Raw genomic sequence first — 19,523 nt, forward strand, 5'->3', positions numbered from 1 at the left:
ACACTAAAATATACTCCTTCCACTCCATCCCACATAACCTGCGAGTGCGGCTTGATAGATTTCTCTGCTCCACAACACTGCTCCCATGAGTACAACATGCAGACTATCTGGGCAGGGTACTATCAGATCATGACGCACACATAATGACTCTAAGATGGATGCCTCCCCACCCCAGGGCCCACATGGAAACTACCGCGGGAATGCCTCACAGACCAGGTGTTTCGCCACAAACACGGGGATCACATCCAAGAGCATTTCACATTCAACGCCGGCACGGCGACATCCAGACTAATAGAATGGGACGCATTCAAAGTCGCAGCCAGGGGGCATTGCATACGGCAAATAGGGGTACCTAGAACACTTGAAAGGTCACTGCAAAGCGCAGAGGTGTTGCTTGTGGCTTTAACGAAACAAACAGATGCCGATGGAGCCACCCCCGACCAAATAGCAGCGGCCAAAACGTCCCATGCAGAAGCAATGAGGGACTTACGCAAATACAACTTTCGGGCTTATGCCTCCACGGTGCATAGAGAGGGTAATAGAGTGGGGACACCCCTGGCTTGGCTAGCCAAGCAAGACACCGATGTGAAACTGATCACGGAAATACTTGATAAGGCTGAGACTCCTCGACACTCGCAAATAGATATTTTGCACATTTTTCACGACTATTACTCGGGTGTCCACTGGACCCCGGCATAGGGAGATCAACATGCGATTACCCAGTTCCTCCGCCCATTCCTTATACCCCGCATCCCATCCGCAGACAAAAAAGCATTAGAAGCAAAGATCAAATCCCCAGACGTCACCCATGCAATCAGAACACTGGCACGTAACAAAGCTCCAGGTATGGACGGATTCCCGCTCGAATATTACAGTACCTTCTCAGCCCAACTGATCCCCCGGGCTGTAGCCATGTACGAAGACGCGCTAGACAGAGGTGAACTCCCAAGCTCTCTCACTAAATCTATTCTGGTTATTTTTCCCAAACCACACAGAGACCCAACACTCCCCGCCTCATACAGACCAATAACACTGCTAAATGCAGACTGTAAAATATTAGGCTAAATCCCAGCAGACCGGTATACCCAAATTCTCGCGCCATTGATCGACCCTGACCAATGTGAATTCGTTCCGAGACGTAACACCTCACAGAACCTTCGCAGGTTGTTCCATGTCCAAGACAGAGCGAGAATACACTTCCCTAATGCGGCGTGTCCGATTCTAGACCTCGAAAAGGCCTTTGACACTTTGCTATGGCCGTATATATTTGCCGTCCTCCGTAGAATAAACGTAGGGCCTACCCTGATGGCGTACACACAACTCCTCCTATAAAGACCTTATCTCGCCCGTAAGAATAGGTAAATACATTTCTGCTTCCTTCCCGGTAGAACGAGGGACTTGGCGGGGGTGCCCCTTGTCCCCCCTCCTATTTGCCCTGGCAGTAGAACCCCTGGCAATACGGTTGCGTGCGTCAGGGGTGCGAGACCTGGGGTATTCCGATAGCAGACACGGTGCATTGCGTATCATTGTACGCCGACGATCTCCTGATATATGTCCGAGACGTCACAAGTGACCTCACCCCAATGTGGATGACGCTGCGAGACTTTGCAGAGGTTTCTGGCCTCAAAGTCAATTGGGACAAATCCACGATTTACCCACTGAGCCCTCATTTAGCCCTGTATGATATATCTGTCGGAGCTCACACACTTGACTGGAGCACTGCGGCGCCTAGATATCTGGGGGTGAGGCTGTTTCATTCACCCGAGGACCTGTACGAAGGGAACCACTGCAAAGTACTAGCGGGGATATGCACGGCGGTGGGCTTCTAGAAAACACTGCCTCTCGTCCCCATTGGACGAGTAGCCCTTGCAAAAATGATCATGGTTCCCAGACTTCTCTATCATTTCACCAGTCTCCCCATGATACCACCGCGCCCCTTCTTCCGAGAGCTGGACACACTGCTAACATCGCTGGTCTGGGGAGGAAATAGACATAGGGTAGCCTTAACCACACTGTACTTGCCCCCGAATCATGGAGGGCTGGGAGCTCCATCCTTTGAAGCATACTTCTTGGTGGCTCAACTCCAGTGGTTGTCACAATGGGCAGCGGAGCGTCACATAGGAGAAACAATCACGGATGAGGGTCGGGTACCCCTCCCAGCAATCCGGAGACTACTTGTGTGAAGTTGGCCTGGCATATGCTGTCCACTAGTTATAGGGGACACCTTGCACCAGTCCAATTCGACTCTTAAGGTGATAGGTTAAAAGACAACCTTTAAAGAAAGCTATCCTAGTGGTAGCTGTGGAGAGCAGCCTTCAGGCTAAGTCTTGAAGGAGTGTTAAGCTTATTGTTTTACCATAGATAACCTCTTGAATGACCAAATGAAAGAGTAGTCCACACAGGTATATATTCAAAATATATGTATTTATTCTAAGAACAAATCCCACTAGTCTCTTGTGAGGCTGGAGGTAAAGATACAATTCAATAACGCAATTATAATGACAATAAATAGCACTGGAATCACAGGGCCCCAGGGGGGGACCAAACCATATATTAAACAAGTGGTATAAGAACCACGACAGTTCTGCAGACAGTGCCTAGGGCACTTAGGATCGCTGGCCCCTTATGAAACCACCCAAGGTAGTGAGGAAGGGGACCCACAGGATGCGTGTGCAGTGTTTAAACTACAGTCGGGATCCCTATTAAACCCTATGGGAAATGTCGCGGTTAGGAATTGCAAGAATCTGGACACTTCTAGCAAGAGTTCAAGTTCAGGAGTTTAGAGTTAAGCTCTTGGAGGGCCCACACCCACGATAGTACCGAGGTACCACTGTTACCTTCCCCAGGGTAGCCGGGTGCATAGGTCGTTTTCGGTGTCGGGTCGATGTCTCGTTTTCAATGGAAAAACGTGAAGAACTGCTGCTGGCGTGAAGCGTTGTCGATGTCGTGCAGATCGAAGATGTAGATCTTGAAGGGAAGGACCTGAAAGCAGAGGGGACAGAGTCTGGGTCACTAGCCAGTGACCAGAGGCCTTAGGAGAAAGAGCCCTTCAATGTCGGGTGTTTTCAGGTTGAAGACGGGTAGCTTGGATCAGCAGACACGGGGTCCAGGAGGCTTCAAGGAAGGCCAGCTGCTGGAGGGCGACTGTCCCACGAAGGATGAAAGCCGCTGCGGTGTTAGTGTCCGGATTGGATCCACTAAGCCTTGGCAACCGCAACCCACGCAAGGATCAAGAAACAGCCACGGTGCAGACCCACGAGGTCTGAGCAAGGTCTCCAGCAAGGAGACTGTAGAGCAGGCCTGGAGCAACCAGGGGCGCTCTTGGAAGTGAAGATTGACCTCCGCTAAGGCCCACCTATTGAGAGACAAGGGACCACGGGAGGCAGCAATTTGGAGTGCCTAAAGATGTGCCCACGGGTCGCCAGAGCGGGCTGGAGCGTCGTCCTTTGGCACAGGTGATGCTGAGAGGTTGGCTCAATGATGGGCCAAAGCACAACTTCCCCACTCGTCGGGTTCGTGTGCTGTGCAAGAGGTGGCCGGTGTCCTGGGGTATTAGAAATCTCGGCACCCACGGGGTCCACGGTGCTCAGATTTGCTGTGCACACTCACTGGCCTCTGGGATGCTCGGGAGCCCACCTCAGGGTAGGCAGAAGTCTTCGTTGTCCGTAGGAGCAGCAGAGTTCCAACTGGGTCAGTTGCAGTGTTTCAGGTGCCTGCCAAGCAGGGGGGTAACTCCTTTACCCCAAGGGAGATTTCTTCATTCAGCTGAGCGGCAGCTCGTCGAAGTTTCAAGTCTTTGAAGCAAAGTTCTCGTCCAAGATTAATCTGAGGCTCTGGGGACCCTGCACCCACCTTTATCCAGGGATTAGGGGAGTGTCTGAATCAGAGCCCACCAATGGGAGTTCAGGCGGGAAAGGGTGGATTCACCCTCTCCCCTTTGTGTGTTTCCTGCCGTGGCAGGGGACAGGATGCCCCTGAACCGGTCTGAGCAGGTGTATGCAGAAGTAGGCACTGGAGAAGCCTACGTGCAAGTTTGAAAGACATCCTAAGGTGCACCCACCCAGTTCCAAACCACATCGTCTGTCTGGAGAGGTGGGGACACCTCCCTGCAACAAGATCCCTATTGTCCAGCTGCCGTGGCTGGAGGTCTGCCCAGCAACAGGCAGCCAGAATCATGTGGGTGGTGAGTAGCATCCATTTTGTATTACTTGTGCTCTTTTAAATTGGTGTCTAAAATCTGCCGCTTTTACCATATCACCCCTCTAGCAAGGGGGAATCATGCCCTCACTCCCATGACTGGATTGGGGGTATGATTCCACGATGTTTGACACCAAACATGACATGGTTCTGTGCAGCCACTCTCAAGTTATCACGCTATCGCGATTACTTATAATGCGGTTAAGAGTATATGGTATGGCTGCACTACAAACAACCTCGCAATAGTTTTAAGGAAGGTTGCAGAGGGGCCCTACTCAGGTAGGGGTTCCCCCTCACACATATCTCAGCACCCTGCCTTGTAGGATTAGCAAGGCCTGCCTTAGGGGTGACCTATGAGGATATATGTGTTGTATTTAAGTGGGATACAGGATACCTATATCCCTGTAAGGGGTGCAAGCACCACCTTACCCAGACTACAGTAGTGGTCTGGTGGTGTCAGTTTGTATGGCTGTCCCAGGGGTGGCACAATAAGTGCTGCAGCCCTTGGTAGGCCTCTGAGGGACCCATGCCATATACCATCTACAAGGGGATCACAGGGTGTCCTCAGTATTCAATTGGTATGTACCTATAGTACTCACATCCGTTTAGAGAGAAAGCAGATAGGCTGGGGTCCTGGATAGCAGGGCCACAGCCTGGCTAGAGTAAAAAAACAGTCAAAACATCAGCAAAAAGTTGGGGGCAACTATGCAGTCGATGCCACTCTCCTACACTACTAATGCCAGGTACCAACCTACTACGTACTTACCCCCTACAAGTATCCACAGCCCGTACGTGCATGCTGAAAATTCATCGTATGTCCCCAGAGAAACCTCTGTACCAGGGTTTGCCCGAAAGGATAAATACTATACCACCCGAGCTCTTCAGGTATGGACTGAACATTCGGTCACAGAGTTGGAATTCCTGTTCGAAGATGGACATCTAAGAACGTATGCCCAAAAGGCTGCCCACTATGAACTTCCACCTGGCCGGTTTCTAGTGCACAGGCAACTATTAGACAGCAGTCGACGCTACTGGGAGCTAAATGAGGGGTAACCTCCGATACACCCGGTGATACACACCATTTTGCATATGGGAGCGGGTAGACATTTAGTTACCTGGCTACACAAAGCTGTTTGGGGAACTGATCCTCCACCCTTTAGACTCATTACAGCAAACATGGGAAGATGAAGTGGGATAGGTATTTAATGATAAAGAGTGAGAAAAGGCCCTAGAATATCCCAAAAAGGTCTCCAGGAATGCACTTTTCAGGAACATTCAATTTAATATTCTCCATAGGGCATACCTAACCCCACACCGTCTCTACCGTTTTTATCCTGACACACACTTCGCCTGCCCCCTCTGCCAAACTCCTGAGGCGGACTTCAAACACATGTTTTGGGACTGCCCCACTGTCCAACAATACTGGGACTGAATACACCGAACAATCCGAGAAACGACCAACATTATGACCATGTCTTCTTGGGAAGCCTGTGCCCTCGGAATCTTCCGCAGGCGGAAGACCGCAAAGGTACAGTGTCGCTTTGTCTCCTCTTAGCAAAAAGGGGTATAGCCGTGCATTGGCAGGCCCCGGCGGGACCCCAAAGCAGCCTGGATAGGGGCCAGGAAGAAGTGGGGTGCGGCGTAAGAAGAGGTATTAAGAGATGAGGAAGTGAGGGGAATACGGAAACATCCCATATCTCTGGAGTGGGCACAATTATTGCACCAATTCACCCATGAAACAATGCAAGTGGAATCACTGGCACCCTCCCAATCTCAGACTCCACCCCTATCCCCCATGGGTCCAGCGGAAGATAGTCCAAGGCGAAACCCAGGCGCCTAGGGCTAGAAATGTAATAGGACCACATCAGGCCATCCCACCCACTATGTCAGGACGACCTGTCACGGCCCTCCCCCACACACACGATATCGCACAGTGTAACGGAACCGCAACCAATCACACAATTATTACATTCTGGAAGCTCCCCAACAGCTTCCCCAGTTCACCCTCATGGTTAGTAGTTTTATCCCTACATCGGCTGTTCCGAAAGTGATGACTTTTAAATGGGAACGCACTCACTAAATGTTATACGAGAGAACACAAAAACTCTAGGCGTGGGGAACAAATAACAAACCCATGACCGCGGGAAATGCACCCAGCCAGGGTCTAGTAAGCATACTAGTACAGAATCAAAGTTAGGCAAGTGGGTATCTCTCAGAATGTTCTACTGTACCTTGTCTAAAATGTCGGATATGCAATAAGGTTATGAACTCTGTTCTCTACAGTTGTCTCTCAATTGACAACAGATGTATGTTAATATAATATAATGATATGACGTCAGCTTGTACAGTGAAATGCAAACTCCCAATAAACAAATTTAAACAAAAAAAAACCTTATCAGTTTAGCAACTGTGTAGTCGAAAATATTATGATCAACCACATCTTCAAACAAATTTCTTAGTCTCAAATAAGGCCCTAATTTCTTTCATTTCACCATCTTAGTCTTCAGTTGGGTGTCCTGCCTACCCTGCTACCCACTTCAATAACATGATAAATGTATTATATTGCTTGGTAGGCAATTATTTGGACTTCATGTAGGATGATATCCTGCTGTAGCTTTATGTTGTCAGGGCACCACTTGAACGATTGTCTTGGGTGAAGTTAAGTTGGCATACAGGAGGATGAGACATCAGAAATTATGCACTAGGTTAATATGGGCAATTATGAATACAAGGCAAGTAAGATGTGTAATGGGAAGATACTATTCACCACTGAAAGCATTGGGAACTTTTTGAAAGTGGGATGGAGTTACAAAACACGGAGTACCCTAAACAACAATCCATCTTGAATATTAGATTCCCCCATACAGACTGTAGGAAAATAGGTTAAATGAGCTTCCCTCCTTGAGAAAGTAAATAAATCACTCTAAATTAAGACGACTCATTCCAGCCTGAAAGGCACACATTTCCTGTGATGGCATACTGCTAGCACAAGTATCTAAAGCAGGCATAGTCAGCCTTGGAGACAGTTAAAGGCTTTCATTAACTATTATGAGCACCATAATGTCATCCATGTTACTATCATCTTGAGAGAAACTTCTTGTGTGGAAGACCCCGGACTAAGGCAATGTTCTGCTTGGGTTTTCGGATCAGATAGAACCCGCTCATCAGAGCCTCACTAACCCAGCCAGAACGTTACCCCCTCCCTAGAACCTATTTACAATCCTACAACCACATATATCTATCACCTAAGGACAGGGGATTCCTACTATGCATACCAAGATCTCATAAGTGGCGGCCTCGCGGTCCCATACGAACCCAGACCTCTCTGCCCATACGACAGTATCAGCACAATCGGCGGCCTCGCGATTCCCTACGAATCCAGACCTCTCTGCCCATACGACAGTATCACAAGTGGCGGCCTCGCGGTCCCATACGAACCCAGACCTCTCTGCCCATACGACAGTATCAGCACAATCGGCGGCCTCGCGATTCCCTACGAATCCAGACCTCTCTGCCCATACGACAGTATCACAAGTGGCGGCCTCGCGGTCCCATACGAACCCAGACCTCTCTGCCCATACGACAGTATCACAAGTGGCGGCCTCGCGGTCCCATACGAACCCAGACCTCTCTGCCCATACGACAGTATCACAAGTGGCGGCCTCGCGGTCCCATACGAACCCAGACCTCTCTGCCCATACGACAGTATCACAAGTGGCGGCCTCGCGGTCCCATACGAACCCAGACCTCTCTGCCCATACGACAGTATCAGCACAATCGGCGGCCTCGCGATCCCCTACGAATCCAGACCTCTCTACCTAGACGGCAGTCTCATACGACAGTTCATCCTATGATCACCATAACATACAAAAAGGGAATCAGTCTCACTATTCATCAGATCACACAAGGATTACCAGTTCGGGCATAGCCTGTTCTCAGGTTTGAGGGGCTCCTCTTTCCCTTATTCAGTTACCACTTACCTGATCAGGGTTAACATCTGTTCATGTAGCCGCAGCTGACTAGAAGAATAGGCTACCCTCTTATACAAGAACACACAGCACATGTTGGTTCACTACAAACTGGATACTTTATTACTCATTGCACATACAATCACATAACATTACGATATAACACATAACCTGCAAAGAAAAGTGAAAGATTAAGTTGTACACTCTAATAAGAAAGGGTCGACATCACCTTAGTAGTATGTAGCCTGCACTCAGTGGTCATCTAGGCTCCCTTCTCGTCTATGCCTCGGCTCGCCTGGAATCACCCTTCTCCGAGTCACTGGGACCTCTTCCTTATCGGCTACTCTCTCCTCTCTGGTTATTCTGTTAGGAAAGCATCTGTCTCTCAGTTCTTCTCCGCCTTCAAGATGGCGTCTGTCTTCCCTGGAATAAGTAGTAGCTTTACTGCTAACGGCTAGATGCCGCCTACGGACTGAACTTGTAACTGCCTCAGACTTTCACTAATATAGAGGTGCATCTCCTCATGGAAAATTCCGGCCCGTAACCTGCCGCCCACCAAATTCTTGTACCTCCCCGTACCAAGGACACGTTCCCAGCCGGCCGGCCTGATGTAGTGTCTTCGGCATGAAGAAAAATACAATCCTTCGATAAGGGCCGGCCTGAACCGGTTCTCTCCAAGCGAATAACACCTCATAACTAAAACATCACATTTGACCTAGAAGCATCCCAAGCTGCCGGAGCAGAAAGAAAGATGGAGTCTCTCCCGTTTGAGGCCTACCAGGCCTGCATTCAGCACGGCTCCATGAAATACCCTCACTACAGGACAGGTTATCCCTAATACTAACGAATCTATCCCCTAGGCTATATGTGCAAGCCCTGATCTATGGGGAAGAGCACAGAATCACGTCGAAGTGCCTAGTAAATAGGCTCCATCCACTACTCTAACCCTTAGGCTTGAATGGTAAGAGACTGAAGTCACATTCAATCACCTGTTAATACAAGAAGACCGGGAAAATCGAGCAGAACAGGCACTGAGGACCTTCAGAAGTTATGAACCTCTTTTAAGGAAAAACAAAACAATTTAATGTGAGTTTAGCTTACCATATAAAATAGATAGCAACATGCTGTTGAACCTTTTCTTTTTTTTCCCCTAGCAATGCAGAGAAATTCTCTTGTGAAACACTGCCACTACTGGTCACTCAGTTCATTCTTAAAGATGGAAAAGTCCACTGTTAAGGTAGCTTCCATTTTAGAACATGAATGTTTTCAAACTAATGCAATATAACAACTAAAATATTTCTATAAAGTGATAAAGATCAGTACAATGAAGAATGTAATTTGTGAAAATCCACAGCTCACTAGAAAACTCATTCCTGTGCCTCAAATGCTACCACTCTCTATACAACCGTAGCACCTATAGGAGAATGTAGATAAAATGATCTTATCGCCAGCCAAGTGACAGTGTACCCTTCCCACACCAGTTCTTTTAGGTTATCGAACACCAATAGTAATTAAGTCATCTGATGACTTTAAAGAAGAAGGTTTATGCTACAGTTAGCGGGAATAAATAAAATTGTGAGCAACGAAATCTAACATCTTCAATTTAGCACATCCTTATCAGTTAAGCAACTGAAGTCGAGAATATTATGATCAACCACATCTTCAAACAAATCTCTGAGTCTCAAATAATGCCCTAATTTCTTTCATCTCACCATCTTAGTCTTCAGTTGGGTGTCCTGCGTACCCTGCTACACCCTTCAATAACATGATAAATGTATTCTTTTGCTTGCTAGGCAATTGATTGACCCTCATGTCAGATGATATGCTGTAGCTTTATGATGTCATGGCACCACTTGTGCGATTGTCCTGGGTGAAATGACATACAGGAGGATGAGTCATCAGAAACTATGCACTAGGTTAATATCTGCAATTATGAATACAAGGCAAATAGGAGATGTAATGGGAAGATACTATTCACCACTGTAAGCATTCGGCACTTTTTGAAAGTGGGATGGAGTTACAAAACACGGAGTACCCTAAACAACAATCCATCTTGACTATTAGAGTCCCCCACACAGCCTGTAGGGAAATAGGTTAAATGAGCTTCCCTCCTTGAGAAAGTAAATAAATCACTCTAAATTAAGACAATTCATTCCAGACTAAAATGCTCAAATGTCCTCTGATGACATACTGCTAGCACAAGTATCTAACACAGTCATAGTCAGCCTTGGAGACAGTCAAAGGCTTCCATGAATTATTATGAGCACCATAATGTCATCCATATTACTATCATCTTGAGAGAAATTATTTGTGTGGAGGACCCCGGACTAAGGCTCTGAGGCTCTTTCAGAGTTTGACACTTTTTTAGGGAAAAGCAAAAAAATTTAGTTTAGCTTACCATACATAATAGATAGCAACATGCTGTTGAACCTTTTCTTTTTTTTTTCTTAGCAATGCAGAGAAATTCTGTTGTGCAACACTGCCACTACTGGCCACTCAGTATATTCTGCAGATGGAAAAGTCCACTGTAAAGGCACCTACCATTTTAGAACATGTTTGTTTTCAAACTAATGGAATATAACAACTAAAATATTTTTATAAAGTGATGAAAAATCACTAGAAAATCTCAATTTGTGTTTTCAACCTAGCATACATCTCTCACTCCTGTACCTCAAATGCTACCACTCTCTATAAAACCCTAGAACCTATAAGAGAATGTAGATAAAAAGATCTTATTGCCAGCCAAGTGACAGCGTACCCTTCCCACTACAGTTCTTGAAGGTTATCGAACACCAATAGCAATTAAGTCATCTGATAACTTGAAAGAGCAAGTTTTATGCTACATTTAGCGGGAATAAATAAAATTGTGATCAACTAATTCTAACATCTTCAATTTAGCACAACCTTATCATTTAGGGGCGTGACCTAGCCGACTAAGATGGCGGACATACCTCTCTAGTGCTCCATCCGGCGGCCCGCGCAATCCACGATAATCCATGCCATAACCCCCTCCAATCCTGCTGAAACCTGCACCGGAGCCGGCAACACACTCCTGGGCTCATGTTGACATCTGGATTGGAGACTGAGGGGCGATCCCTGTGCCGTGAACGGCCACACAGGTGGCCCAGCAACGAGGCCAACATGGCGCCCACCTGGCACAGAGAGAACGCGTTGGAGACGCAGGGCTCACGCGCCCTGTTGTGAGGTCCCCTGGCTTTTTTTGGCGCAGCAGAGAGGAGCGCGGAAAAGGCTCCTCCGAGCGCCCCTGTGGTACCGGATACAGAAGGTGAGAGCGCGGCTTGAGGACAGGGGGACCCCGGGAGAAAGCAGTGACCACTGGAGGGACCTGCATGTGGCGGCGGCAGTATTGTGATCTTGGCTCGGAGGACCCTCGCCGGCCCTCCAACACAAGGTGCTTCACCCCACGCTCACCCAAATGCGGTGGCCTCCCCCCGCACAGCAATGGGGCACGAGGCGCGCGGCATGAGGTTGGAACACACTGGAGGCATTCTGGGGGGCCGCATCAACACTCTGCAATCCCAGGCCTAGGTCTAGCTCTTCCCCAGCATCGGGAAACAACTGGCAGCTGCATGTATTTCGGCGACGCGGTTTTAGGCCAATGAGAGATCTCCCTGACATGGCCTCTTGCCTTTACTAAGCCTGTCAGTCTCCGCTTCTCCCCCTGAGCCCCTGGACCCTGTCTGCATGGTGCCAGGCCACGAGGCGCGTGACGGTCGAGCCAGGGCAGAACTTCCACCGGGGTAGCGCACCTAACACCCGAGGCGCAGAGGCCTTTCCCACCCTCACAGCGCTGGGACTCGAGGCGCGAGCCAGGGGTCCAAAGAGGACAGAAGATGCTCATGTAGAGGAGGGCAGCCCTGAGTCATGGGGTTCACCAATTGGGTCCCGGCCTGTTTCAGCAGATATAGAAGAACAGACGGCCACACATCCCCAGGGCATATTGCCTCAGCACTCAGCAATCCTAGGCCTAGGTCTGATTCCTCCCCAGCATCGGGAAACAACTGGTGGCTGCATGCATTCCGGTGGTGTGGTTTAAGGCTGATGAGAGATCTCCCCGACACGGCCTCCTACCTTTACCAAGCCTGGCAGTCTCCGTATGTCCCCCTGAGCCCCCGGGACCTGTCTGCACGACGCCAGTCTACGAGGCGCGCGACGGCCGAGCCGGGGCGGACACTCCACTGGTATAGCGTGCCTTTCACACCCGAGGCGCAGAGACCTTCCCTCCTCATGGCGCTGGGACTCAAGGCGCGAGCCATGGGGGCCAAAGAGGATGGAAGATGCCCAGGTAGAGGAGGGCAGCCCTGAGACACCGGGGCTCGCTGTTTCGTTCCTAGCCTGTTTCGGCAGATATAGAAGAACAGAGGGCCACACATCCCCAGGGCGTACTGCCACTGAGTGGAGAAGACCCTCCTGGATGCCCTAGGACCCCTTGGCCAGCCCCGTCTGCATGGCACCAGGCCACGAGGCTGGTAGTGGGTGGGCCAAGGTGGGCATTCCACAATCGATTAGGCCTACCAGTAAAGAGGGACCACTAGAGGTCCACATCGCCACAGCCAAATGCTACGACGTTGGGAACAAATACGATGGAACATCACGAAAGGGATCGTGCTGTCCTAGGGGCAGTGGAGGCCAGCCATACGGAGAGGAACGCATAGCAGTGCCCGATTCCCCCTGCTCCGTTCTGCTGTGAATCCACCGCAACAGGGGACCCTCGCCAACAACAACGCCTATGACAAGTGAGCCCCAATCGACAAGAACGGACATCAACATACCTTGGAGAGACGGCATATAAGATCACACCGCCAGTTAACCACGAGGTGACCGGGCACAACTCACGGGCCTCCCTGCAGACAGCAACCCGATATAAAAACAACATGGGACACCAACGCATAACAGGGACATCGCAAGCAGCGGCGAATCTGAAGCAGACCTCCCCAGACCAGACGACCACCCAGTCAGAGGGGGAGCCCTCCAGCGCAGAGTCCATGTCCGACAAATTGGATAAGGTCCGTGCGGCAATCGAACAATCAAGAATTAGCCATGGACCTTAACGTCCTTCGGGATGATCATAGGAAGCTGGCGGACAAAGTCAAACAGGGAAAGAAAGCACTCCAAACCATAAAACCGAAAGTGCAGATGTACCAATCTAGGGTAAAGACCCTGGAAAACAAGGCAGATGACCAGGAAGGGCGCTCTCGCCGTAGTAATATCCGCATTCTGAATCTGCCGGAGGGGGCAGAAGGATCCAACCCTCTTCGATGCATCGAGACGTGGATTAAAACATTCACCCAGACAAAAGACTTGACCCCGTTCTTTTCCATAGAGAGAGCACACCGGGTCCTGGCCCGCAGACCACCGCCGGGATCGCTGCCTTGGCCAGTCCCACTGAAACTACTCCACTACCAAGACAGAGACACTATTCTCCAGGCTGCTAGACAGAAAGGACCGCTTTGAGTGGAAGATAAACAAGTTATGCTGTTCCCGGATTACTCCCGTACTGTCCAGTAAGAAAGAGCTACCTTTTTGGCAGTCAAACGAACCCTGCACCAAAAGAACGTACAGTATGCTCTTCTTTTCCTTGCCCGTCTGCAAATCCTGCATGACGGAACCGCACACTTCTTCACTGACCCTGTGGAGGCAAGTGACTGGGTGGAGCAGCGATTGTCGGGCTTGGATGGCCACAGAAACACACAAAGTCAGCGGCCTGCTGGCTGTCAATGGCGACAACACAAAAGAATCACCCTCACACAACTGAGCCCGCGCTCGGATTCCCTCACAAAACATTCCCCCGACCTGGATTAAATTATATCGGAGCGCAGAAAGGCACTGCAAGCAGCAGCGGTAGTGCGATCGACGGGGCCCAGCTCGGATGGAGAGAAGGGCCCACATCTATTCACTTCAGAGGAGGAAGTCAGTAACGCGCACACCTCCTGAGATGGCTCAGTCACACCTTCAAAAGTGACTCTCCAAACTGAGGACACACTTATATAATGTTTGCTCAGCTGTAGGGTGACCGCAGGGGGCACTATCCTTTGAGACATGCGTTCCCTGACAGCGGACACTGTTATGAATAAACGGGACACCGCTGCAAGTTTTCAGAACGTCACAACCCTACATCCCAGACTGGAACGTTGAGGGTGAAAAGTGATGAGGGGGAATCCTTAGGCATCTCTGATTCAGTGTCACAAAGCGGGCGGCCAAGACACCAGCAGCTAGAGGAGCTGTGCAACCACTCCCCGCAAACAACGAACTAAAGACAGTACATGAAATATAGTTTGGACAACAATAGGTCCTCTAAGTTGGGAATGTTTCCCGTTGTCTAGTTTTAGTTTTCCCTTATCTCAAGTTCCCCAACTACCCTCAGTGAAGCAAACTAGCAGAATTGTAAGATGTATGTGGGCGATTGACATTCAGGTGGGGGGAGTCGGGGGGGTGCGGATGGGCATCACACATGCACAGCCTTCTCTTACACTGTGGGATTCAAGTCAGTATGTGAAGTTAGCATAACGTATCTTGGGCTGTATCTCTACTCCATATGCATCGAGAATTGCCCTATAAGATGGCCCATTCGTTCTCCGTGTCTTGTACGATAGAAAGGGCCGAAAAACCATACTGCGGCCATCTTGGATCATGACCATTCGTGCCTCAGATCACGTGGTTCTCTCTGAACACCGTCTGTATGATTTAGCTCGTACCAGCCTATAGACAGGGTGAATTGTATTTACGGCTGAGGCCCAAGGTCACATCTGCAGTAGGGAGTATTAAGCGAAATTCCTCTGTGCCCGAGACGAAAGGGAGTCACCCTGCCGACCTTCTCTGTAGAAGATAGTAACCTTATGTGTGCAGATGGTATGAGCTCATTTAGGAGCTCTAGGGCTAACTGGTGTTTTTCCACTTACAATGCTTTGTATGCTGAGTCTGTTATGTATATAAGTGTGATTCTGTCAAGGGGCCAACAGTCTTCCTCGGCGCACCTGATGGGTGAGGATCGATGAGGCTCCTCTATGTAGAGTTCTGTTGTGGCCAATAAACGCTTGAACCTTCTACGTTGCCAACTGCTTATTATTGACTTGCTATTGCGGGCCACTGGTAAGTGTGGCCCTTGGGATTACTATTTGGATTACTTCAACACATTAGACGACATGACCACTAAGATCCCTAACACGGATCTAAAAATCATTACGATAAACGTCAGGGGCATGCACACAACAAATAAACGATATGCTGTCTATGCATATATAAAGAGACAGCAGGAGACACACCTGTCAGCGGTCGAGGTGGATCACTTGCGTAAGAAGTGGCAGGGTATTATCTGTGAAGTTATAAACAAGTATGAACTTGTATGCAGCTGTGCACTATTCACCTGGTGTTGATCCTAACACCTCTTGTTATGCCAAATAATATCAAACGAACAATATATGAATGCACAAATACTTAACATTGGCTTCTCAACAAAGCATTTGCTGTTGTTTATTTAACAAGCAGTAATGATAAATAAAGTTTTCCAAATTGAATTGTTCAAAAAAATTGTGCATTGATTTTACATAAATTTCGTGCTTTATACAAATATGTTAGTCATTCACATAAATGAATCTGCTATTTGCATGCCCATTTTTTTTAACATTGGCTTCTCAACAAAGCATTTGCTGTTGTTTATTTAACATGCAGTAATGGTAAATAAAGCTTTCCAAATTGAATTGTTCAAAAAAATTGTGCATTGATTTTACATAAATTTCGTGCTTTATACAAATATGTTAGTCATTCACATAAATGCATCTGCTATTTGCATGCCCAATGCATTTCGGAACCTTACGGTTCCTTCTTCAGGGGCCAATCTGCAATAGAAACATAAAACATTCCTGTCAGTTTTAATGTCATGGTGGTTCTGGCTTTGTATAAGATTCTAATGTTTTGTTTGAAAGTCATACCTGAAAGGTCAGAAATTAGTGTGCCAATACCAAATGTTCTGAAAGAAAACATAAAGTAAATGATGTAAAGGTCATGGTGACCGCGTCAATAAAGTGCTTAGTAAAACGAAAGGAAAGAGGATCTGAAATGCTGGGCTTACCTTCGCGTTGTGATCGTTAATGAATTTAGAGAAAACCCTGCGTGGTGCAAACGGAAAAACGTACTGATGAATGGGAAATGACATGTATCTAACAAGAATGAATACGACTTAGATACCATGAGGGAAATGAATGAAAAACGAAACAATCTTACCTCAAAGAGGTGTAGTTCAAGTTTGCTCTGCAAAAAATGTAAGACAACGTGCGGTGAGCGGACGCTGTTAAAATCTCCAAGAGAATACAGGTCTATGCAGAAGTGGCGAATGAAAAGCTTACCGGTAATAATATTCGTAAACGGGGTATCTAATTTCTGCCAGAAGCGTGGATGTCGATATGCCGCGAAACGAGCTAATGAAGCCGACAACGTGAGAAAAAACATAAAATAACAAAGAAAGCGGATTGGAACCGTTTCCCTGGAGTTTCCATACTAAGAGCGCCATGTTAGAGCGGGAATAACACGGATGTGCTGCTACAATATGGAAAGAAAAAAAGATCTGCGTTACGGTGAAAGACCAGTACTAGCTCAGGATTTGATAACCAGTACTGGCTCAGGATGTGAAAACATAGTTGTGAAAGTCACAAGGCACGTGCCAAAAGTCACTTCTATAGCCGCACAGTCAAACTGCACAAATAATAAGCCATCTTGGATGGGAGTCAGATGCTGTGTAATGTACAGGAGAATCTGAAGCTTTATCAGATAGAACGAGACAGATAAAAAATGTGTTACTGTGTGCTCTAAAATAGTGGCCTTAATCGATGCTGATGAACACTGAAAAAAATATATGCTGAAGATGATATTTTGTGTAAAGAGTACTAATACTGAACCTAGTAATAATGAAGAAACCGAAAAAAAGTTCACTGAGGTTCAAAATGGTAACTAATACTCACGTACAATAAAGAACGGGAAGAAAACTATAAGAACTAATTCTGATGAAATAAAAATGAAGAAAAAATGGGAATTGTGTAAAGATATGAGGAAAGTGTATATGAAGTGTTGCATAGCTTATCCTGTTGTAATGGAGGTATGAGAAAGTTCAATGACTAACCGATGCGGTACAAACAATATGTGTCCTACAGATGTGTTGACTTAGTGAGCATAATATTCAAACAACAAACACCATGATGAACAAAAGAATCAATATACGGAGACAATAAATCATCAACTACTGAACTGGGGTGTTGGTCTAATAGAATTTAACAATAATTAGAATTAAAGGACTCCAAATAAGATTGAGGTTTTATAAATAGCATGCCATGTCCATTCTGTCGTTCAAACCCTTGGGGAGCATAGTTTCCAGGTATTTAATCCAATAAGTTTCTCTTTGGAGGAGTTTAAGATGGTTGTTAACACCTGGAACTGTATAGACTCGTTCTATGATCTGAAATCTCAGTTGTGAAATTGAGTGGTTTGCTTCTGACCAATGAACAGCAAGAGAAGAATTCAAGTTTTTAGTCCTTATACGACTCTTATGTTTTGTGAGACGAGTTTTGATTTTGCGTTCTGTTTTGCCAATGTACATTCTGCCACATGGACATTTAATACCATATACAACATTGCTTGTGTTGCAGTCACTCGTGTGTCTTAACAGTATCTTCTTGCCAGTTGTTGGGTGTGTCAATTCGTGTCCCAGTATAACATTAGTACAGTGGGAGCAATTGGAACATTTCAAGGTCCCCTTTGGTGAAGTTTGAACGGCGTGAACGTGAGTAGTGGAAAGTAATTCACGTAAATTTCTTCCTCTGGTGTATGCATGTAATGGAAGTTCCCGGAAGATGTGATTGAAATCTGGTTCGTGAGCCAAAAGTTCCCATCTGCTGTTGATTATTTTCTTTATGGCAGGTGAGCTTGTTGTGTATTTGGATACAAATACTACATTGTTCTTTGTTGGCGATGTAGTGGCATTAAGGAGTTCTTTGCGATTTTTCATGGATGCTCGTTGAGCACATTCTTGTAGTATTTTCTCCGGGTAGCCTCTTAGTTGATACTTATGTTTGAATTCCTCTATTTTGTCATTGGAAACTTGTGGGTTGGAACAAATACGTTTGATTCGGGTAAATTGAGAATATGGGAGATTTCTGATGAGACTCCTAGGGTGGAAACTCGAATGTTCCAGAGTATTATTGCGGTCTGTGGGCTTTGAATATATTGAAGTTTCAGGTTTGTTGCCATCTGATGATTTAATGATAGTGACATCAAGATATTCAATGGAGTGCGCATGAATTTTATGTGTGACTTTAATCCTAGGGTCGTACGTATTGATCGTTCTGATCATGCGTTCCAAGTTGTCCTGAGTGTCCGTCCAGATAAGGAATATATCATCGATGAAACGACAGTATAGTTTGATTTTCGACCACCATGTGGGGTTGTTGATAATGTGATGATATTCAAAATGTGCCATAAAGATATTGGCGTACGCCGGTGCTCCTGAAAAACCCATGGAGGTTCCGGATAGTTGGGCGTAGTACGTGTCATCCCACTGGAAGTAACTATGGTGTAGACAAAAATGCAGTAGTTGTAAAAGAAAAACTTTATCCACGTCAATGTCATCACTCTGTAATATAGCCCATTCGCCTGCTTCAATTCCTGCCATGTGAGGTATGGATGTATACAGTGCGACCACGTCAATGGTGCAGAGAAACCAGGATGGACGTGTATCTGATTGTATCCTTTCAAGTTTGTTAAGAAAATCGGTAGTGTCTTTCACATATGACTGCCACTTTTGTACAAATCTTTGGAGATAATGATCTAGAAATCTGCCAATCGGATCAAACAATGAATCACAACCTGATACTATTGGTCTGAAAGGTGGATTTTGCAGGTCTTTGTGGATTTTAGGAATCATGTACAAATGTGGTCTGCGAGGATTGGATGTCATCAAAAATTGTTTTGTGGATTCTTCTATCCAACCATATTCGGTGGCATTTCATAGAATGTTGTTAAGTATGGTTTGTAATTCCATGGTTGGATCAGTAGTTAAAGCTAAATATGTATCAGGATCCAATATGTGACGATTAACTTGTTGGTTGTAAAATGCAGTATCCATAATAACTATTGCTCCTCCCTTATCTGCTGGTTGGATGGTGACATCAGGATTCTGTGCTATAGCTTTTATGGTGTAACGTTCTTGTTTGGTCAGATTTTGGTGTTTGTTTTGAGTGAGGTTTAAGGCCTGTATGTCCTTCTGAACCATTATCTCAAAGGTATCTAACATTTTATGTGATACTGGTGCCAAAAATGTACTTCTGGGTTTGAATTTCAATGGTGTTTCCG

This window comes from Triturus cristatus, chromosome 4_2, assembly GCF_964204655.1.
Source record: "Triturus cristatus chromosome 4_2, aTriCri1.1, whole genome shotgun sequence".
Taxonomy (NCBI): Eukaryota; Metazoa; Chordata; class Amphibia; order Caudata; family Salamandridae; genus Triturus; species Triturus cristatus.